This window comes from Ahaetulla prasina, chromosome 3, assembly GCF_028640845.1.
Source record: "Ahaetulla prasina isolate Xishuangbanna chromosome 3, ASM2864084v1, whole genome shotgun sequence".
Lineage (NCBI taxonomy): Eukaryota > Metazoa > Chordata > Lepidosauria > Squamata > Colubridae > Ahaetulla > Ahaetulla prasina.
In genome coordinates, this window is record NC_080541.1 from 172,591,172 (window position 1) to 172,613,298 (window position 22,127).

The 22,127-nt window shown below is 39.9% G+C and overlaps 1 long non-coding RNA gene across 3 annotated transcripts in view; it reads left to right on the forward strand.

Annotated features, from left to right (window-relative positions):
- Nucleotides 1-22,127, forward strand: part of LOC131194813 (uncharacterized) — a 62,614-nt gene that overhangs the window by 12,805 nt on the left and 27,682 nt on the right. For 2 of the 3 annotated variants that reach the window (XR_009154317.1, XR_009154315.1), the window contains 2 exons: nt 10,778-10,936; nt 15,133-15,254. This is a non-coding gene — a long non-coding RNA (uncharacterized LOC131194813). The remainder of the gene's footprint in view (nt 1-10,777; nt 10,937-15,132; nt 15,255-22,127) is intronic. The other variant, XR_009154316.1, reaches the window with a different exon arrangement.

Genomic DNA, 22,127 nt, shown 5'->3' on the forward strand with positions numbered 1-22,127 from the left:
GTGCCTTCTGCTTGTAAATAGCAGCAAATTCCCAGATGATTTTCAGTTTTGAAGGTGGATTTGATTATAAGAGATCATAGTCAACTGGCAGAGTGGAGTTCCAAGACTATGGAATTTAGGACTAATTTTGAAGTGCAAAGGTGAAATGAAGTCACCTGGAAAGAAACCACTGATCAACACAGCCTGCCAACTGTTTGTTTAGAATGACTTCTCAGGCAGGTTCAGAAATAGATATATTAGAACAGGGGTCACCAACTTTTCGGAATTCAGGGACCATTAAATACATAATTTTAAATCCTGAGGACCACTAATATGATTTCCCTAATGACCGGCTGGTGGGCATGGCTAGGTGCTCATGTGACTGGGTGGGTGTGGCCAACTCAATGTCATTCACATTGAGGGGTGCCTCACCGGCCTCTACTTGCCCCTCCCCTTCCAGCCACTACTCGCCTCCCAGCCCAGGCTCCTTAGGGCCCCAACAGGAAGCAGTTGCTGGAGCTAAGCAGCCACCACGAGAAAGAGTTAGCAAAACAGCTGGCTCAGTTCAAATTGGATATGACCAAGAAAGAGGCTCAGCAGAAGCACCTCACTGAGGAATAGGAGCATAGGCTTTCCAAGCGGAGGGAAGACCTGTAGGAATGCAAGGCCAGGTACCAGCACCAGCAGGTTCAGTGGACTGAGATGGTCAGCCAGTTCCAGGCCATGATGCAGTCCCACTGGACGAAGGCCTTCCGGCTCATTGTCACCAGCAGTGCTTCCCTCCAGCCTTTGCCCAAAGCCCCACACCAGGAGGCTGAAGCAGACCCAGAATTGGAATTTCTGCCAACCTCCAACCCAAACAAAAAGACCCCAAAGGGGGAGACTCTCTGCAGCAACAAAAATGTTCATTACACGTATCCAGCCCAGGGGCCATAATTTGAGGACCCCTGATTTAGTACAATATAAAAAATGCAAATAATTTTTCTATGGACCACCAAAATTTTCTCACTGACCACCAGTGGTCCACAGACCATCAGTTGGTGACCACTGTATTAGAAAGTTGATGCAATTCTTTGAAAAGGTGAACTACTGCAATGACAATGGTCAAAACTAAGATAAAAGCTATTTTATAGGTAAAGTTTGGAAACACAGAATTGTTTCCTTGTTGTTGATTGCAGTATAGGTAAGAAACACAATTAGGGACAGATCATGATGGGGGAAAAAATCTGTGTAGTCACTAATATTTGACAGCTTGATGGCACATAATGAAGAAAGAGAATAATGGTCATTAAATGGGCAGTAATCAGTGAAGGCAAGAAACAAAGCAGAAGTATTTAGTCAGTCCAAACGAGTTCTTGAAATTTATTGACTCAAGAGAGGATAGCATTCTTTTGTTGTTAGTTGCGAAGTCATGTCCGACCCATCGCAACCCCATGGACAACATTCCTCCAGGCCTTCCTGTCCTCTACCATCCTCTGGAGTCCATTTAAGCTCATGCCTACTGCTTTGGTGACTCCATCCAGTCACCTCATTCTCTGTCGTTCCCTTCTTCTTTTGCCCTCAATATTTCTCAGCATTAGGCTCTTCTCCAGGGAGTCCTTCTTTCTCATTAGGTGGCTAATTAGGAGTTTCGTCTTCAGGATCTGGCCTTCTAAAGAGCAGTCAGGGTTGACTCTAGGACTGACCAGTTTGGTTGCCTTGCAGTCCAAGGGACTCGCAGGAGTCTTCTCCAGCACCATAGTTCAAAGGCCTCAATTCTTTGGCACTCATCCTTTCTTATGGTCTAACTTTCACAGCCATACATTGCAACTGGGAAAACCATAGCCTTGACTATACACACTTTTGTTGGCAGGGTGATGTCTCTGCTTTTTAGTACGCTGTCTAGATTTGCCATAGCTTTCCTCCCTAGGAGCAAGTGTCTTTTTATTTCTGATAGCATTCTAGTTCTACATTTTTATCTAAGGCCTAGCAGCCTGTGTCTTGACAATGGGCAATACAGATATTTCCTCCAAACGTTAATATTTCTTGGAAGAGAATTTAGAAACTTGAAAGAGAGAAATTTTGTGTACATGTATTAATTTCAAAGTTAATTAGCATATGCATTTACGTCTTTTGGCTGACCACAAGAAATATGGGTAGATAAAAAGAAGTATTCTGTCACAGTGCTCTCAAGTCTGTTTAAAATCCACCCTTTTTGTTCTAAATTGTTGTTTTATATCTCCATTTTGACATCCATTGTCACTTCCAGTATTTTTCCACCAGAACTGTACCATAGATCAGGATTTGGTAAAAATAAGTCTTTTTTTGAATACCAGGAAGGATGTTTTTCTGTCTTTCTCTTTATATTTTCAAGCAGTTTTAATCATTTGGAGGTCAATAACCATCAAACACTGTTAATTTCCAACAAATTATCTAATCCAGATGGTTGAACAATTTGGATAAACACTGGACCCAATAGGATCATAAAATAAATAAGCATGAAACAGTTTAAGGTTTCAGCTCTCGGCTCACCTAACCTAGGACCTCTGCAAGCTTCCCATCTTTCCAAACAGGAAAATGTAAATATGGTAATATGTAGCACGTGTTTGCAACGGGATCAACTTTCTGCTAGCTTGCATGGTGAAAGCCCACACACATAACTGCCTCAAGGGAGGTAAACTTCATTTAGATTAATATGTTAATCATGAACCAGGCCTAGTCTTCCCCCCCCCCACTCCGTTACAGCTCCTCAAAAAATATGAATAAAGTAACAGGAAATAAGGTTGTTATTCAATAGAATTGGGTAGATTATTTTTACATCTCAGGCAAGAAAATGATAAGAATGCTAGTAATTTAGGGGATGGGATATAATAATGTAAATTTTTTAACTGTTTACAATTGAGAAATGGTTCAAAATAATTCATTTGAAATATAGACATCATCTGATTTTAGTTTAGTTAATTTTTCTATCTTGAATTTAAATTATAAATAAATAAATTTGAACATTATTCTTAGCTGAAAGATTTTGCAGCATTGCTTGACTGGTTATCTTTGTTACAGAGCATAATAGAATAGGAGGAAGTATTTTTTTTATGTATGTTATCACAGTCAAAGTAAAATAATGTTCTTTTGTGTACCAGACTGAGAACATGTTCCTATTTGCACTTATGAGTTTGTGTAAACATGCATCAGGATAGGGTGCAAGTTATGTCAAATCAAGCCACAGTCTATGGGCAGGCTTTTGAATTTATTACAGTTTGAAAACATCTGTCAAGCCCTTTGTGCCCCAGTTGTTGTCCTTTAAGGAATCTGGTATCCTTTTATCTTATGGGATCACATGGCAGTTATTTTGAACAGTTAATGGTTTTCAGATGGGCAACTAGATCTTTGAAAATGCAATTTTCTGCATAACCATGGTAATAAAAAAACCAGCATAGCAACTGAAGAAGGGAAGCCAAAAGTTGACAAGATGGTTTGATGGGATTCATTTTTAATGGTATCTGTTGACCTGAAAACAAAGTAAGATCATTTTTTACTTGTATTAACTTACTAATATCTGAGGAGAAGGAAAAAAATGTTTAAATTTTTTTAAAAATAGTATTAAAATAGCCAAAGGAAAAATTCATCCTTCTTTGCTTTGCCTGCTTAAAACAAGGTTGTATTTTAGCAAAATAAAATGTGTTTAATAATCTATCAGAAGAAAGATTTTTTTAAAAATGACTTCCATTTTGACTGGAATGACAGAAGTTAAACAACATTCTTTCTCTCTCTCTCTCTCTCCTGAATATGAATGCGATATATATAAAACCAAATTTGTGTTTTGCTGATAAAGAAATAAAGGGAAACACAGTGAATAAAGGGAAAAAATCAGCAAAACACAAATTTGCTACAAAATAGTTTGTCGTGAAAGCGACTGCCTGAGGGCTCCTGGATTGGAGTTGAAAGGCGAAAGGGAAGCAGTATGCTCCCTCCCAGTGGTGGGATTCAAGTAATTTAACAACCAGTTCTCTGCCCTAATGATTTCTTCCAACAACCAGTTTGCAAAACTGCTCAGAAAGTTAACAACCGGTTCTCCCGAAGTGGTGCGAACTGGCTGAATGCCACCACTGCTCCCTCCCATATTGGGGCAGACCAGGTGCTTCGACAGAAAAACACCACACACACACACACACACACACACACACACACACACACACGTTCATCAGCCAATTCTTAATCTTGATAAAGAAGAAATTAGCTTTTACCAGCAAAAGGACCATAATGATGGAAACCCGCAGAAGTGCAGTGATAAGAGACACACTTTTTTTCCTCATTAGCATTCCTATTAATGAGGCCATCAACTGTTATAGGATATTATCTTGAAACATTATTATCACATTTCTATCTTGCCTTTTATATTACCACTAGCACTGTATTTTCATTTTTCCTTATAAAACCAAATGGCAGCAATTTATTTATAAGCAGCAAATGAAAGATACTATATGGCAATAATGCAGCATCAGGGATTTAATCTCAAAATCTATTCATATCTGCACAGAGATTTCTATCTCTTTAATCTGGCTTTGGTCTGATTAAATGGCCTAAGAGGAAAAAAGCCATGACTCTTGTGGATGATACATGAAAGGAGGGAATTAAGTTTTTAAGTGTGTCCTATAGTTGATATTTAATTTTTTTAGCACTCTCTTACCTTTTTTTTTTTTTGCTTTGTAGAAAATTTGGGAAACAAACTGCAGTGGGTTGAATTTTAGAACAAAAATTTGATAAAACTGTCATTCCATTTGTAGCCTCTTAAAATTTCTCTCTAAAATGCATTATCTGTGCTTTAATATAATTTCCCTCATTCATTGGGTTGATGAACATTCAGGATTTCTAAGCTTGTAATTATTTTTTTCAGTGGAGAGGGTTTATCCCTTTTTTGAACTGCATGTTTGTTTATATCCAATTCCATATATCTTAGACAACATTTCTGGCAAAATATAGACCTGTGGCAACCTCACAGTTGAACAGCCATGTCAATTAACACAATGCCTCTAAGATCACGTTCATTAACACTTAGAAATAAGGGCAGAACCACTTAGGTCCATGCTCCTACTACCATTCTACCATGGTTGGTATCACAAGCCACTGAGACATCCTGGAAGGATCAGCAGGATTGTACTTCTGTTATCTCTGGACCATTCTTGTATGGAGTCATGTATAAAAATCAAACCTCAGATATAGCAGCTGTATGATTATCATGTGAATTGGGAAATTCTGCTAAGTAGTACCTTACTCTGAATAGTTGGCCTGCTCAAACAGAAATATGCCTGAACACTGGGATAAGCAGTATATCATCAATATCTCTATTGTCTCTTTAGTTCCACTTCAAGTATTAATTCTGAAACTTCATAAGGTCTCCTTAAGAAGAAATGTTTCTGTGGATAATAGTCCTCTAGTCTAGATTGGTGTTAAATCTAATTGATCAAAGCAGGACTAAGACAATTCCAATTGGTCCATTCACCATGTGCTGAGCAGTTCTTCCACCCATAGTCCCAACTGGTAGTTACTTGATTATGACTAACCCGCATTTAACAGAAGATTAAGTAATCAAATAAAAGATTGATTAGAAAAGATCAAACCCAAAATGTTGAGAGAGATTTCAAGCATATACCCATAGCTATTTCTAACCTCCAATCCCACTTCTATTTACAAAACAGCTATCATAGTAATATGATCCAACATGGTTTACTCTTTGATTGCCCACATATCTATTTTCCTTTCTATATATCCATTCCAGTGGGTCTCAGGGAGTAAATTAAAAAAATCTATTTTAAAAAAATTAATCATGTGTTTCTATTTTTAAAAAATTAATCATTCTGTTCTGATTTAATTTAGTTACTACTCACAGATTTAAAAGGTATGCTTAAACTATCCATCAGTTTGTTCACTTTTGAAGAAAAAATACAACCAATAGAAGTTTCTGATCCAATCAGTAACATGTTCTGTAGTGGAGCCCTACAGCTTCTTTTTTCTCAAGATAACTTTGCCTACTAAAGATGCTTTTTTTAAAGTGTAAAAATATAATATTTCTCTCAAACATTATTACAGTCTTCAATGCAAGCATTCTTGATAGGCCTGGAGAATAAATTGGCATCCATAATATTTTTGTAGCATGTGATTGTCCTGCATGTATAGTATACTCTAAGTATCTTGTAACTAGTTACAATGCATGTTGTCCACTTCCTTCTAGATAGGTCACCAACACAAATGTTTTCCTTGTCCAATAGACAGACTGAATCCATCTTTCAGCAATTCGTGGTGGTCTCTAACCATCAACAAGACAAAAAAACATTTCCTCCAAATATTTGCCTTAACCAGTTTCTTTACAGTGTGAAGAAATAAACCAGCTCTCCCTTCCATTGCCTGATTCCCTTGCCTGATTCTTCCACTCCAAAGGCTGTGCAGTTGCAATTAGAGCTATTCTCATTTAACTTTTCTCTTTCTCCTACCCTTCACCCCTCCTTCTTCTCCTCCTCCTGTAATCTCCATTTCCCTTCAACGTGCATTATTTAGTTTGGGAATTATGTCTATTTACTCTGAGTGGAAGTTGTACAAAGGTTATGTTTATGGGAGAAAATTATATCACTGACAAACGCTGATTGGCGTGTGGATCTTGCTAGGCAAAACGGCAAAGGGTGTTTTCATCAACTTGGAATAACACAATGATTGTGTTTTCAGCAGAACTAAGTGTTCACATACTCCAGTGCTTTCTGATAGTTGTTTATACAAGACACAGTTTCCCAGATCCAGAAAAAAAAACCTAGAGAGAGATTAATCAAAAAAGCAAGAATAGCATTAACCATAACACATAAGTAGGAATTTTACTTTGGAATTCACGTCTAAATTCTGTAGAAACATTTGTGTTGCTGAGATTATTCAAAAGGTCCTTGCAAGTATAGTAATTGCATTCTGCAGGTCCTCATAAGACTAGTGACAAGAATGAATCAGCAGATATTTATTTGTTTATTTATTTGTTTGTTTTATTTTTCACTTCTTAGCTACCCCTCTCCCTCAGAAATTATATTATTTGAAGCAAGGTTTAAACTCTCATACTGAACGTATCCCTATAAAATCTTTTTAAAGTAAATTAAATAGTCTTTATTTTGTTAGCGATCAAGAGAAATCAGGTAATAGATTTATACAAAAAAAGTCATTATTAATCAGTTTTTGGAATGATAAATTCAGAATAGAATCCAGACATATTTTTTTATGTTTTAAATTATTATGGTGTTTTTGCTACTATTTATACTTACTGTATGTTTAAATAACATAAATTAAATAAATAATTAATACATATTTATATCCCACCTTTTTTAGTTTTTACAAATAACTCAGGATGGTAAACATTCGATACACTTTCCTCTTCCATTTTCCCCACAACAACAACTCTGTGAGTGAATTGGGCTGAAAGCAGAGGTGGGTTTCCACAGGTTCTGACCAGTTCTGGAGAACCAATAGAGGAAATTTTGAGTAGTTTGGAGAACCCAGTAGTAAAAATTCTGACTGGCCCCACCCACATCTATTCTCTGCCTCCCAAGTCCCAGCTGATTGGGAGGAAATGGGGATTTTGCAGTAACCTTCCCCTGGATTAGGGTGGGAATGGAGATTTTACAGGATCCTTCCCCTGCCACACCCACCAAGCCACGCCCACCAAGCCAAACCCACAGAACTGGTAGTAAAAAAATTTGAAACCCACCACTGGCTGAAAGAGAGTGATTAGCTCCAGGTGCTGCTTTCATGACTTAAGGCAAGACTAGAACTCACAGTCTTCTACTTTCTAGCCTGGTACTTTAACCAAGCTACCTGTATCTCTTTTTTTATTTTTATTGAACAATAAACCTATGCCTAGTATGTGCAACTTACAGTCCTCAAGCCAAACAGAATTTATGTATTTTTTACTCTATTTTAGAATCACAAGCAATAGAGAGATACAGAAGTATTTAAATAGCCTGGATAATTAATTGGTTGCTAAACTTTATCAGGTCTGCAATATCTATTCTGGAAGTATCTGAAATTCTAATCTCATAGCAGAGCCAATCATGCACGGTTCATCATTTGATCCTTCTTCAATTAATTATTTAGCTTGTGGTTCTCATCTAAATCTCTGAACCATTTTCCTCAAAGGTAGTCATGTTTAAATTGATACCGGGTTATATGAAGCTTTGCTGGAGATCATTTAAATGGCAATACCTTATTCGCTTCCATTGAAATAAAAGCAGTAAAGGGAAACTACATAAAATCAGGCAGGCTCCAGGGCTTTATCTGGTCAAATCAGCAAAGGGATGATTTAAGTAAGACCTGTAGTATATACAGTAATATTTTGTCTATGACTGAAGACTTTCAGTTTTCACTCTATCTATCCCAGGGCAAACTGCTATAGGGCTTCCCAGAGGGAGGAAATGGAAGATATTCAGCCTTATCTTTAAAGAAGCAAACAAAAACCATAAGCAAGAGTGGCTTGTATTTAAATGATTTAACAGTAACTGTTTCAGTAGTGATATTATTCTATAAAGCTGAAGAAGGGATAGTACAGATTTATTAAAAGTTGGGGGGGAAAAGAAGAAGAAACAAAAACAGAGACAGGAGAAATTTCAAGAACATATGTAAAAATTATGTGGCGATGTTACCAGTTACTCTATGTCTGCTATAATAAAATAGCCATGGCTATTACTGAATGCAGAAGGAACTTAATGGCACTCCATATTTCTTGTTCCTCTTTGTAAGACGTTAAGCTGAAATGGCAGAGTGGAATTAGTTGGGCACCCTTCCCTCAGGGTGTGTTTCTTCCTGCATTCACTTTCTAACCTGCCCGCGGTTTATTTCTGTTTATTGTCTGGTGCATACATCTCACCTCATAGTATTGTTGTGTGGGGAAACGAAAAGGAAGGAGGAATATTCTATATGATCACCATTTTGATTTATTTATTAAAAAATAATAAAGGTGGGTCATAAATAAATAAATAAATAAAAACAAATCCCCTCTTATTTTTCACAACAGTCCTGTGAGGCAGGCTGGGTTGAAAGGGCAACTGGCCCAAAGTTACTTAATAAGTTCCATAGCTGAAAGCAATTAACTTCCGGGGCCTCCTCAGAGCTGGTCCAACATCCTATTCCAGTGATGATTAACTTTTTTGGTGCCGAGTGCCCAAAGCGTATGCGTGCGGGCAAAAGCATGTGTGCATGCCCAAACCCCCAAAATGCAATGCGAGTGGCCCCCTGCGCATGCACCCCTATACTGTGCATGCGCCCTGCCCCCCGCCCCCCGCTCCCCGTTTTGGCTTCCGGGTTGGTGCAGGAAACTTTCCAGCCCCCAAATGACTCATTTTGGGCCTGGAAAGCCTCCTGCATGAATCCGGAAGCCAAAACGGGGCTCAAGACCACCACGTGAGGTCTCCCCACACCCCATTTTAGGCCTGAAAAACCTCCTGCACCAATCCGCACTCTCCCACGCATGCGGCCCTCCCCCCACACATGTATGCATGCATCCCCACATGTGCCCCACCCCCGCATATGTGTGGCAGAGACCTGAAGACCAGCTAATGGCAGGAGGCGTGCATGCATGCGCAGTGGAGCTGGGCTGGGGCAACGGCTGGCGTGCCTGCAGAGAGTTTCGCCATCACGGTCCTATTCACTACACCACAGTGGCTCTCATGATTTCTCTGTCTAATCTGTTTTTTGGGGGGGGGAAACAAGACAGATAAAGAAAACCCTCCCACTTCTCTAACTGAGAAGGATGGAAGAACTTTTAGGAAGGCAACATTTTTTAACTATTTTATAATTGGAGGTGGCGTGTGCGTTGTTGTTGTTGTTTTGCCAAGAAAAGAACATGAACAAAACTTACAGTATTTCTAGTTCAGCCTCTTTGCTCCCTGTTATTTCTAACTCTCCAGTCAAATGCTTTTATTAGATTGAAAACTTTCACTGTTCATTTTCTTTTCTCTTTTAAATCTCAAGAAGTGTAATGTTCTACAATTATAAAACTGTCCCAGTGGCTCTGAAGTCTGGCAAAATAATATCCTTTTTTTTTTCCTAAGGGGGGGGGAGGGGAATGTCTGTGTATGTTGCCAATTAGTTTTGCTGTAAATACAGACCTCCATCCATCATCGGTCTCTGGGTGGCTATAACAGATCTAATTTGTTTCAGATGCCCTGCGCTTTCTGAGCTGTTCACCAACTCTGTTGACCTGCTGAGAGGACCAAAAACTGCAGAAGAATGACTGACAAGGGAGAGCCTTCTCCGCCTATACAATAGTCTGCCCTAATGGCACAGAGTGAGAATTAGAGGCCATTTCAGGAGATTTACATGCTGTCCCCTTCTTTTTCGGAGGCTCGGTGCTTGAGAAAAGATTTGAAAGGTGTAAGGCTCTCATTAGGGAGGCTACAACATGGTAATGGAAAACCCACTCTCCCCGTCCCCCTGCCCCTTTTCCCTTTGCTTTTACAAGCCTTGCTCAAGACCTCCAGTTCCCTAGGAATTTTATGAATGCCTAGGAGCAGCCAAAATAAACTCGTAAAAGAAAAGTTTGGAGGAAAAAAAAGGTCACAGACCTGTACAGCAAGTGCTAAGCAAGAATTATTTGAAGGAAGAAAAAAGTGCAGGACTGTGGCAACACATCAATTTTCTGACCAAAAGAAAAAAGAAAAAGAAAATCTATGAATGGGCATTTAGAAAAGGGATTCTCCTCCCACTTTCTACCAGTTTAAGCAGCCCACCTGGCTTTGCACCATTGGTAATGAAGCTTTACCACTAACTCTGAACCAAAGCCTTGTTTGTTTTTCAGCTTCTCCAGGGCTGAGTTTACACACTGTAAGGAGGGCTGAGTTTACACAGGAAGAAAATAAACTTGTTGGAAGCTCAGTATCTGACATGGCTCAGAGAATCCAGCCAGGAAGGCAGCATTTCTGGAGCTGAAATCTGAATTAAAGAGCAACCCCATCAGGTATTCACACAAGATCCTATTACGGTGGGAGGAGGGGAGAAATTCTGGGTATTGTTGAGTTAATAAACCAGTTAATTGATTTATTAAAAGGTTCTGGAATATATTCTGTTGATGCAAGCTGGGTGATTGTGTATCTTGTGGTGATCTAGGATATGTTTGACGGTATGGATTGTCATTAAATTTTATTTAAAAGTTCTAGAAAGGATTTTCAGGGTTCTCTTCCTTCTGTCACTTAAGCAAGGCCATAGATTTGTAAACCTGTACTTGAGCAAGGGTTTACATTTAAGAAGCAGAAAGGAGAAAAAGAATAAGATGCCCCCAATCCAGTGGTGGGTTCCTACCGGTTTGCCCCAATTCACACAAACCGGTAGCGGCAGCGGCAGGAGGCTCTGCCCACCCACCCGGATGTCAACACGGACCGTCTGCACATGCGCAGAAGGTTCTGCCCATGCATAGAAGCGCTGCACGTACGCATTTGCAAACCGGTAGTGAAAGTAAGTGGAACTCATCACTGCCCCAATCTCTCCCCCAAATTATAAATCACTCTCCTAAATCATTCCCCAAATATTTTATGCTCTGGAAGTGACAAGACCAGCCACAGCCTATTTGCAAGATAATAATTCTGCTATTATTCACATGATTGTTTATGCCAGCAGAAAAGAGTGTTAAGTCAGTGCCTTTGCTTCGGAAGTATTGGCTCTCGTTCAAGCCTCTAGTTTAGCCCTGAATGCATCAGCATAAATGATTGTATAAACAGGACTGTGTTAACACTTGCCAATGAGGATTCTGCCAAATGTTAATTTGAAGCCTCAGTGAAGACGCCTACTGCTGATGCCTCTTACCGCAGACCAAAGGACTTTGTAGAACTCACTGCTGCTCGGTAAGTGGATGGGTAGATGTGCCTGCCCCCTTTTCTCTTCTCCTCCTTGGCCTGTGTTATACATGGATAATGTCAGAAGTCAGCCTCATTGAATATCTCACAAGACCCATTTCTGTCTAGGGACACAGGCAGTATTCACAGCCAGATAGTATTTCTTTCTTGCTATCACTGTAGCTTCCCTGCTCTCAATGTGCATACATATGTGGCAAGTAGACAGAAGAAGAGAGTTGGTATGGCTTAAGGAAAAGAAGGGGAACTTAGTTTCCTGCCTGGGCAGGGGGTTGGACTAGAAGACCTCCAAGGTCCCTTCCAACTCTGTTATTTTTTTATTTTTTTATTATTATTTTTTATTCATTTACATTTATACCCCGCCCTTCTCCGAAGACTCAGGGCGGCTTACATTGTATAAGGCAATAGTCTCATCCTATTTGTATATATATTTTTTTATATACAAAGTCAACTTATTGCCCCCCCAACAATCTGGGTCCTCATTTTACCTACCTTATAAAGGATGGAAGGCTGAGTCAACCTTGGGCCTTGGTGGGACTCGAGCCTGCAGTAATTGCAGGCAGCTGTGTTTAATAACAGGCTTCTTACAGCCTGAGCCACACCGCGGCCCTATAATATAATAATATTATTATATTATATTATATAGTTTGTCCAAGAGGACTCCAAGAGTTTGGAGCAGAGATGTGTTGATTGATGTACTCTGTTAAATCAGGCACTGCACAAAATTTCATGGATGTCCATGGCATTTACCCAACTGGGTTATTGTAGCTGCTACAGATTCTACCACAATCCTGGGACACTGATTTATAGATTTTATCACCAATCTTTCCTGATTGTGCGGATATACAAGTATACTGGTAGTAGTCAGGAGTGAAATCTACTTACCTTCCTTACCGATTTGGAAGTGCACACACCGTGCGCATGAACACAAGCAAAGCAAGCGTGCGTGCATCATATGCACACACAGTTCTGCACATGCGCAGAAGGTAAAAAACATATTACTTCCTGGTTAAAACCATGAAGTAATGACACCCGGGTGGGTGGGCGGAGCTTCACTCCGCCATCGTTACTGGATTGCCGAACCACTGGCCACAATCACTACCGGATCGCAAGATCCGGTCAGAACCGGGAGCATTTCACCCCTGGTAGTAGTTGAGTTAATAAACCAGTTAATTGATTTATTAAAAGGTTCTGGAATATATTCTGTTGATGCAAGCTGGGTGATTGTGTATCTTGTGGTGATCTAGGATATGTTTGACGGTATGGATTGTCATTAAATTTTATTTAAAAGTTCTAGAAAGGATTTTCAGGGTTCTCTTCCTTCTGTCACTTAAGCAAGGCCATAGATTTGTAAACCTGTACTTGAGCAAGGGTTTACATTTAAGAAGCAGAAAGGAGAAAAAGAATAAGATGCCCCCAATCCAGTGGTGGGTTCCTACCGGTTTGCCCCAATTCACACAAACCGGTAGCGGCAGCGGCAGGAGGCTCTGCCCACCCACCCGGATGTCATCACGGACCGTCTGCACATGCGCAGAAGGTTCTGCCCATGCATAGAAGCGCTGCACGTACGCATTTGCAAACCAGTAGTGAAAGTAAGTGGAACTCATCACTGCCCCAATCTCTCCCCCAAATTATAAATCACTCTCCTAAATCATTCCCCAAATATTTTATGCTCTGGAAGTGACAAGACCAGCCACAGCCTATTTGCAAGATAATAATTCTGCTATTATTCACATGATTGTTTATGCCAGCAGAAAAGAGTGTTAAGTCAGTGCCTTTGCTTCGGAAGTATTGGCTCTCGTTCAAGCCTCTAGTTTAGCCCTGAATGCATCAGCATAAATGATTGTATAAACAGGACTGTGTTAACACTTGCCAATGAGGATTCTGCCAAATGTTAATTTGAAGCCTCAGTGAAGACGCCTACTGCTGATGCCTCTTACCGCAGACCAAAGGACTTTGTAGAACTCACTGCTGCTCGGTAAGTGGATGGGTAGATGAGCCTGCCCCCTTTTCTCTTCTCCTCCTTGGCCTGTGTTATACATGGATAATGTCAGAAGTCAGCCTCATTGAATATCTCACAAGACCCATTTCTGTCTAGGGACACAGGCAGTATTCACAGCCAGATAGTATTTCTTTCTTGCTATCACTGTAGCTTCCCTGCTCTCAATGTGCATACATATGTGGCAAGTAGACAGAAGAAGAGAGTTGGTATGGCTTAAGGAAAAGAAGGGGAACTTAGTTTCCTGCCTGGGCAGGGGGTTGGACTAGAAGACCTCCAAGGTCCCTTCCAACTCTGTTATTTTTTTATTATTATTTTTTATTTATTTACATTTATACCCCGCCCTTCTCCGAAGACTCAGGGCGGCTAACATTGTATAAGGCAATAGTCTCATCCTATTTGTATATTTTTTATATACAAAGTCAACTTATTGCCCCCCCCAACAATCTGGGTCCTCATTTTACCTACCTTATAAAGGATGGAAGGCTGAGTCAACCTTGGGCCTTGGTGGGACTCGAGCCTGCAGTAATTGCAGGCAGCTGTGTTTAATAACAGGCTTCTTACAGCCTGAGCCACACCGCGGCCCTATAATATAATAATATTATTATATTATATTATATAGTTTGTCCAAGAGGACTCCAAGAGTTTGGAGCAGAGATGTGTTGATTGATGTACTCTGTTAAATCAGGCACTGCACAAAATTTCATGGATGTCCATGGCATTTACCCAACTGGGTTATTGTAGCTGCTACAGATTCTACCACAATCCTGGGACACTGGTTTATAGATTTTATCACCAATCTTTCCTGATTGTGCGGATATACAAGTATACTGGTAGTAGTCAGGGGTGAAATCTACTTACCTTCCTTACCGATTTGGAAGTGCACACACCGTGCGCATGAGCACAAGCAAAGCAAGCGTGCGTGCATCATATGCACACACAGTTCTGCGCATGCGCAGAAGGTAAAAAACATATTACTTCCTGGTTAAAACCATGAAGTAATGACACCCGGGTGGGTGGGCGGAGCTTCACTCGGCCATCGTTACTGGATTGCCGAACCACTGGCCACAATCACTACCGGATCGCAAGATCCGGTCAGAACCGGGAGCATTTCACCCCTGGTAGTAGTTGATTTATTTACCAAAGTGGCTCATTTTATTCCTTGGAAAGGATTCCCAATGTCTTAGGAAAGAGCTCAGCTATTTTTGGATATATATTTTTCTTTAGATGTGATCTCAGATCATCACTTCCGAATTTTGGAAGGATTCCTTACACTCATTAAAATTCATTCTTCCTTGCATCATCCAGAAACTAACAGAGAATCTGAGAAGGATAACCAACTGTTGCCATAATATTTGAAATGAAGACAATTGGACTGATCTCATCTCTTGCTGAATTTGCCTACAACAGTGCAGCATACTTCTCTGTCGGTAGGTCCCTATTCCAGGAAACTTTTGGATATTACCCATGGATCTTACCACCAGCCAGGCAAAAAGTACCAGTTCCTCATGCCACAGATTTCCTACAAGTGGCAAGGGGCCCAAAGCCTCTTAAAGGAACAACTAAAATTAGCAAAGGCTGTGTGCAAAACAGAGGATACAGACAAAAGTGAAATAAAATTACAGAAGGGGATTTGGTGTGGCTTTCTACTTTTTTGACAATTTCCAAGAAACTAGGCTCAACATTTATTGATCCTTTTCCAATGATTAAGCCAATAAATCCAATAATATTCTAGTTGCAATTGCCAGCATCAATGAAGGTTCACCCTGTTTTCCATCAGTCTTTGCTAGTGAAACGGTCCTTCCCTGCCTCAGTGTTTCCCAGCAACATCTCCTCCCTCCCCCATACACACACTAGTAAAGAAAGAGGAACAATATAAGGTGCAAAAAGTGCAAAACTCTAGGTGCAGAAGGAAGCAGGCTGAATACTTAATACATTGGAAAGGCTACCCAGAGTCAGAGTCTCATGGGAGACAGTAATGGACATGCAAGCACTGCAATTTGTGCCTTAATTTCATGACCAAATACCCTAACAAATCCCATCCTCAACAAGTACCATTGCAGGAATCTGGCACTGACCAAAATGAATAGAAGAGATTATTTTATGGGATGGAGGGTACCTTGGTGAGAGCAAGAGACCAAGGAAGGGGCATGCGAAATTACCCATTTCCTTCCACAATAGAAGAAGAAGTTTCTTGGATGAGAAGCGAAATATCTTCAAAGAAAAGTAAGAAAGTGCAGTTGCCTCTTGAAAAAGCACCTTTGGGACAACCATGACCTGGATGACTGAGAATCTCCATAGGGTACTTATTTGCAGAGAACATTTCCGTGCTTGTTGAACTCATATATTTATTAATTCAAACCCAACTATTCCATTTCATAGTGCCATATAAAGTTCATCCTCTGACCCTGTTCATAGTCATCCAAGGAATAGTGAAGAAAGGGAAGTTGGTTAAAGTTCTCCAATGTGTTTTATGAGAAAAAACCAAGATTTCGTACTTTGGATTATACAAACTTTCCATAGGGAGGAGCATTTGATCTACCACTCTGTCAGGCTCCTTGGTGAACCAGTCCTTAAATCCTCTACCTTAATGATTCCCTGCTGCTAGATTATAATCCCCTGGGCACCCCTTGAATCGCTAATGTTTTCCTACTGGAAAATACTGTATCTGGCACATTCCTAAATTCTAGTCCAGGGTACATCTAATGACTTGTGGGAGGAAGGATGAAAAATACAATCCTGTGCATGTATGTCTCCTGGTTTATTTTCATCGTGTTGGGAGGGAGCGATATTCACTTTAAGCCATTTGGGGAGTTTTGACAAACATATAACTGGTAGTGTGGGGCATTCTGCCATGGGAATTCAACGCCTGCAATTTGTAGCAGTCACAAAGTAGCCCCTTTTCTTCCACACATTATTCTGTCAACATTGTATTTTTGTTGGAAAGCCATCTACAATAGTTATCATCTCTTTACTGAAAAGAAATAGACTGCAGGTGCTGTAGAGTTCATCCACGGGATATGAAGAGTTTAAACGTCCCCAAGAAAGGGAAATTTATGTCGGCAATGACTAATTGCTTGGCTTCCATTCTGTATATATATATATATATTGCAAGTTTGCTTCTATCCACTATTGCTGTTCCTTTAAAAAAAGCCTCATGCATATCCTCTATTCATTTATGTTGAATATCTCTAATCTTTCTTACCATATATTGTTTTTATTAAGTTCATTTTTCTTTACTTGGTTTTTTATAAGTTGCCTATTTATTTCATGCAGTTAAGCAAAGACTAAAAGGATATGGAATTATTTGGAAAATAAAAGCTGAAGTTAATTATCCAACCTGAAACCACTAATCTTTATGACTGCCATTGAAATGCAGACTTTCTGCATTCACATCAAATAAATGTATCCTATACGTACTAGTGAGCTGGGTGTATAATGTTATGGCAAATCATACATTTGTTGCTTTTCTTTTAACAGCTAGTGTAGATAGCAGCCATTTCAGGCTGGGTCTCTCAATCTAACCTCCTAAAGCAGAAGCCTCCCAACCTTTTGGGTGCCAGGAACCAGTTTCATAGAGAGCGTTTTTTTCCCATGAACTAGGAGGGCGGACATGGTTTTGCATGCTATCTGGATCCCGTGCTCACTTGCACAGCCCAGTTCCAGGTGGGCCACGGACGAGTGCCAATCCATGGACAGGGAGTTGGATACCCCTATCTTAAAATGTTCTGGACTACTGGCTTTGGAGAGGATCACCTTGAGAAAGCTATATATGTGCTTAATTGTCGTGTCCCACTCCTCCGCTGATGGCCGGGTCAGGGAAATCCGAATCAGGCGTGCCTCTGCAGCTCTACCAAAGTCCTAGCAAAGTCCTCAAGGCAGGCAGGAGACCAGAAAGTGACTTCAGCAAGATATGTTCGACTTTGCCTGACTCAGAGACTGCCAGAAAGCAGATCCTTTATATAGGCCATGGGGTGTGGCTCCATGACTCAGCACTTATCCAGGCCTGCCCCTCCCTTCCTTCTGACGCCGCCGCCTATCAATTCTTCTGAAGCGAGGGTCACTCCAGTCGGCAGCTGTTAGTAATAAACCTCCCTCAGGCTCACATGCTGTGGGGGAGGGGGAGGGGTCTAGTTGCTCTGTTTGCCTGGGCATGGAGCCAGGGCTGGGGCCGGGAGGCATACTAGGACATTCCTCAGTGTTCGGAAGCAGATAAGAAGACCCCGGCTGCAGTGAGAGCGGGCAAGACACAACATTAATAGGCCCATAATACAACTTAAAAAGTACTGGTATGTTTATGGCAATGGTGAATTTCAGCCGGTTCTATCCGGATCATGTGATCGGGTAGCGCCGGCAGCAGGAGGCTCTTCCCACCCGCCCGGACATCGTCACATCCTGTTTTTGACCCTCTGTGCATGCACAGAAGGCTCTGCACATGCGTGGAGGAATTGCGAGCATGTGCGCATGCTCACATTTGCAAACTGGTAGCAAAGGTAAGTGAATACCATCCCTGGTTTATGGGTATATTGTGCAAGCTAACTTTTCTCCTGAGGTAAGCAACAGCTTGGAGGACCACAGCACAGGGATGCTGAGGGAGTTAACTTCTCCCTTTGTAGCTTCTGACTTTCCTGGTTTCCCTTTCTAACCTTTCCCTAAGTATTTGTTTGTATAAGTCATACCTACAAAATACAATCATGCTCTAACTACAGTAGGAATTGTCCGGAGTTTAACAGACCATTACCTACAATTTATATTTGTTAGTAGTGACATTTGCAAATCCAATCCTTTTTTCTCTGAGTAACAAGAACATTGCTAAGTTTATTTCTCAAGACCAAAGATTTAGAAGCCCAGCATTTGTTTATATTACTTTTTTGCTATGTATTACTATTTATTGATTACAATTTTCCCATTACTTTACTACTGTTACATTTCCACTTCTTTTCATTACTATGCGTTTATTGTTATAAATCGCCTAGAGTAGTCCCACAGCGAGATAGGCAGCAAATAAATTTAACAAATAAATACATCGGCAAAATCAGGTTAGGAAAGTGTTAGAAAGCGAGAAGCTATAGTAAAAGCATACTGAACTGGTGTGCTGACTAAATACAAAGTGGCCTTTCTGCAAATTAGATCTGCAACATCAATCTGTTAAACACTTAAAATCACATTTTTAAGTTTCCTTTAACACAGTGCAAATTGGTTTGGATTACACGTGCCCAGATTGGTACTATAAAGACACTTTAAGCAAATAATTTTGAACTTTCAGGAAGGGCAGCTGAGGGCTGTTGGAGCCCACAAATCTCAAAGGTAGAAAAGTCCCCTATGGGGTCCTCACTTTGGGGTGGAAATGCTTCCCATTAACCTATCAATTTGAGAAAAAGTGACATGCTGGACATTTTGATTGAGCTTAATTGAGAAGGAATTAGAAAGTACAAAGGGAATTACAAAGTATAAAGAACGTTAATAAGATGTCACAGATTGCAAATGTTTCTTTAAAATGGCATTTCATTGCCTCATGTAGGAAGAATGCCTTTTCTGAAATATGTCCTCTAAAAACAAAGTACGGTTCTTGCTTTCACGAACAAAAGAAACAATTAAAGTTAATGATTGTTTAAAATGCATTTAATCAGATTGTATTCCTCCCTCTTTCATCGTTTTCATTGTCATCATCATTTGTCTCCTGGTGACTTCATGGACAAAAGTATTACCTTTCTTCAAACCAATATATGGTGGTTTCCCATGCTGTACTGCAGAGTGTACTGTCTGTATTTGTGTCCTCTAATAGGATGTGTCCCAGTAATTGTCTATGATTAGGGGTGCACTACAGCAGGAGTTTTTTTCTAGTCCTGGGTACCATTGTATGTTATACATACCCTCCATTACTGAAATTTTTCTTGAGGTATCAAGCAGAATTTTGGCATTTCCACACAAAATTGCCCAAATGCCATGGGAATTTGGGATTTGCAGGAACACATCTTGGGAGTTCTAGAAAATATCCTATTGTTAATTCCTAACTTAGGAAAGTTGGAACTCTGTGGCCCTTCAGAAGTTGCACTAAAACTTGAAAGATTTTTCGTGCTAGCTAGAGAAGTCGTGACTGGAGACAACCAACATTTGAGGACCACCCCTCTTGTACAGTTTTATGAAATGGAGACCACCAAATAGCATCATTAATGTTGTCGGCCTAAGCTGTAAACCTAAATGCATTTCAGATGACAGACTAAATCATACCTTCCTTCCTCCCGACACAAAGTATATTCAGAACAACTTAAAATAAATAGGGAAAATATAATAAAATATAGAATCATAAATGAAAGCCAAGGGTGAAATTATAAAAAAGTGGTTTTGTAGAGCCGAAGAACTAAAAGCTCCACTATAATTTTATTAAGGCCACAAGACTCTCTTGTTTGCTCCAACATTCATATTCTCCCAAAATGGTTCCTTTTAAGTGGTAAAATCCACAATACTCCCAAATGTGTAATACTGCTGTTAAGCAGCAAACCTAAGAACACATATGTAGGACTGCTGTCCATTGAATGCAGAGCAACATTTTAGTAAACATGCAAAGGAACTGTACTTTAGAATGTCTTACTCTTGATATTCTGGAAAGACTATATGCCACCATCAATCACCTACCTCTTTTGACCTTTAATGCAGTTGTCGAGTTGATTTGCTATACCTCCTCTTGAACTGGGGAGAATATGTTTGTAGCTGGCAGTGTGTTAAGCTCTTTAACCTTACTTCACTCTTTCAAATGAACATCACTTTTTTAAAAATCCAAATAGCTTCTAATAAGCTTCTATTCAGGTTTCATAACAAATAAATCAAGAGAATACTCCCTCTGGTAAATTAATAGCCAGACAAGACAGCAACAAGGGAATCACCGTAAATTATAAGGGGGAAGGGAAAGAATGATTTGGGAACACAAGGTCTCCATATGTCTCCATACACGTCTACACAGACTCCTGTGCATAATTTATAGGTATCCCTGTGGAACAAGGGACCTGTCTCTGAACATGAACACATGCTGTAAAGGTTACAGAATGGGTGGCTCCTGGTTTCCTCATGTAGTCCCTTTCTCACGGCCTTCTGGGAAAGGAGTTGTTTCCAAAAATGAATCAATTATCGTTTACAAGGCCTGCTGCCATTGAACCTTGCAATATCAATCCTCATTCACCATCTACAAAGTGATTTTGTTCCAGTCTCAAGAGCTTTGAGGAGCTACAATTTTAGTCATTGGCCTGGGCAGTTCTGGAAACTATTTTCTCAAGAGGTTGCGAGCTCAGTGGGGCTGGGTCCAAAAATACTGCTATAAACGTGAGTCTTGATACATGAAACCAATATTAAACAAGTTTTTTTTTCCAACACATCTCATGGGAAGATATTTGTGTACTTTTTCTGGTACTTTTTCTACCTCCAACTGCTTAGAACTTTAATATTAAAAACAAAATATTTGACTCTTAACTTTTAAGAAACTTGTCCTCTGTCTTCACTTTGATTTTCTCATAGTTTTTGTACAAATTTATAACTTAGGTCATGATCTAGAAAGAGTAAAGCATCTGATTTATTTCCTCCTCATAAGTAGAGATGTAAAAGGATTGTGCTTTAAGTCCTGCTAAAGATAGGCTTAATTTTTTTATTACTAGCAGATCTGTGGAGGGACAAATTTTGGCAGAAATAAGAGGCAACAAGTGTTCATTATTCTCTTTGTCCTTCCACACTTTTGAAAAAGTATGATGGAGCTAGAATTCTTGGTTCTTTTTCATACTGACTGCATTACATGTAGTTCTTCCTCTGAAAAAATTCTAGTCATATGGCTCTTCCAAGAAGTATATTGATATATTCTGTCAATGAACTCCATTTACTCCTATGGACTGAATAATAATAAAAAAATTGATGATGTATGTGCTCATTCAAAGAAATTACATGGGATAACTTTAAGGAATCAGTATAATATCTGGTCTGTTACGTTTTATCACCCAGCTAGATGGCAGCACCAAGCTGACTTTGGTGGATCTTGAAATGCTAAACTCTGCTTCACCTGGTTAGGACATGGATGGAAAACTATCAGGGAATCCCAGATTTATTGGCTAGATTAGGAAAACATGTCTGCCGAAGACAATTTCTTACTGTTGCCAAGATCAAAACTTAGTTGTGCCCATAAAGTCATCAGGAGCTGAGTTCAGTTCAGAAGAGATGCTGTTAATATATCATGTTCCAGGTAGTATGTTATGTAATAAAACAGTCCAGTACTATCAGTGGTTAATCTGTTTTGAACCAGGAATGGCCTTTTGTAATGTTTG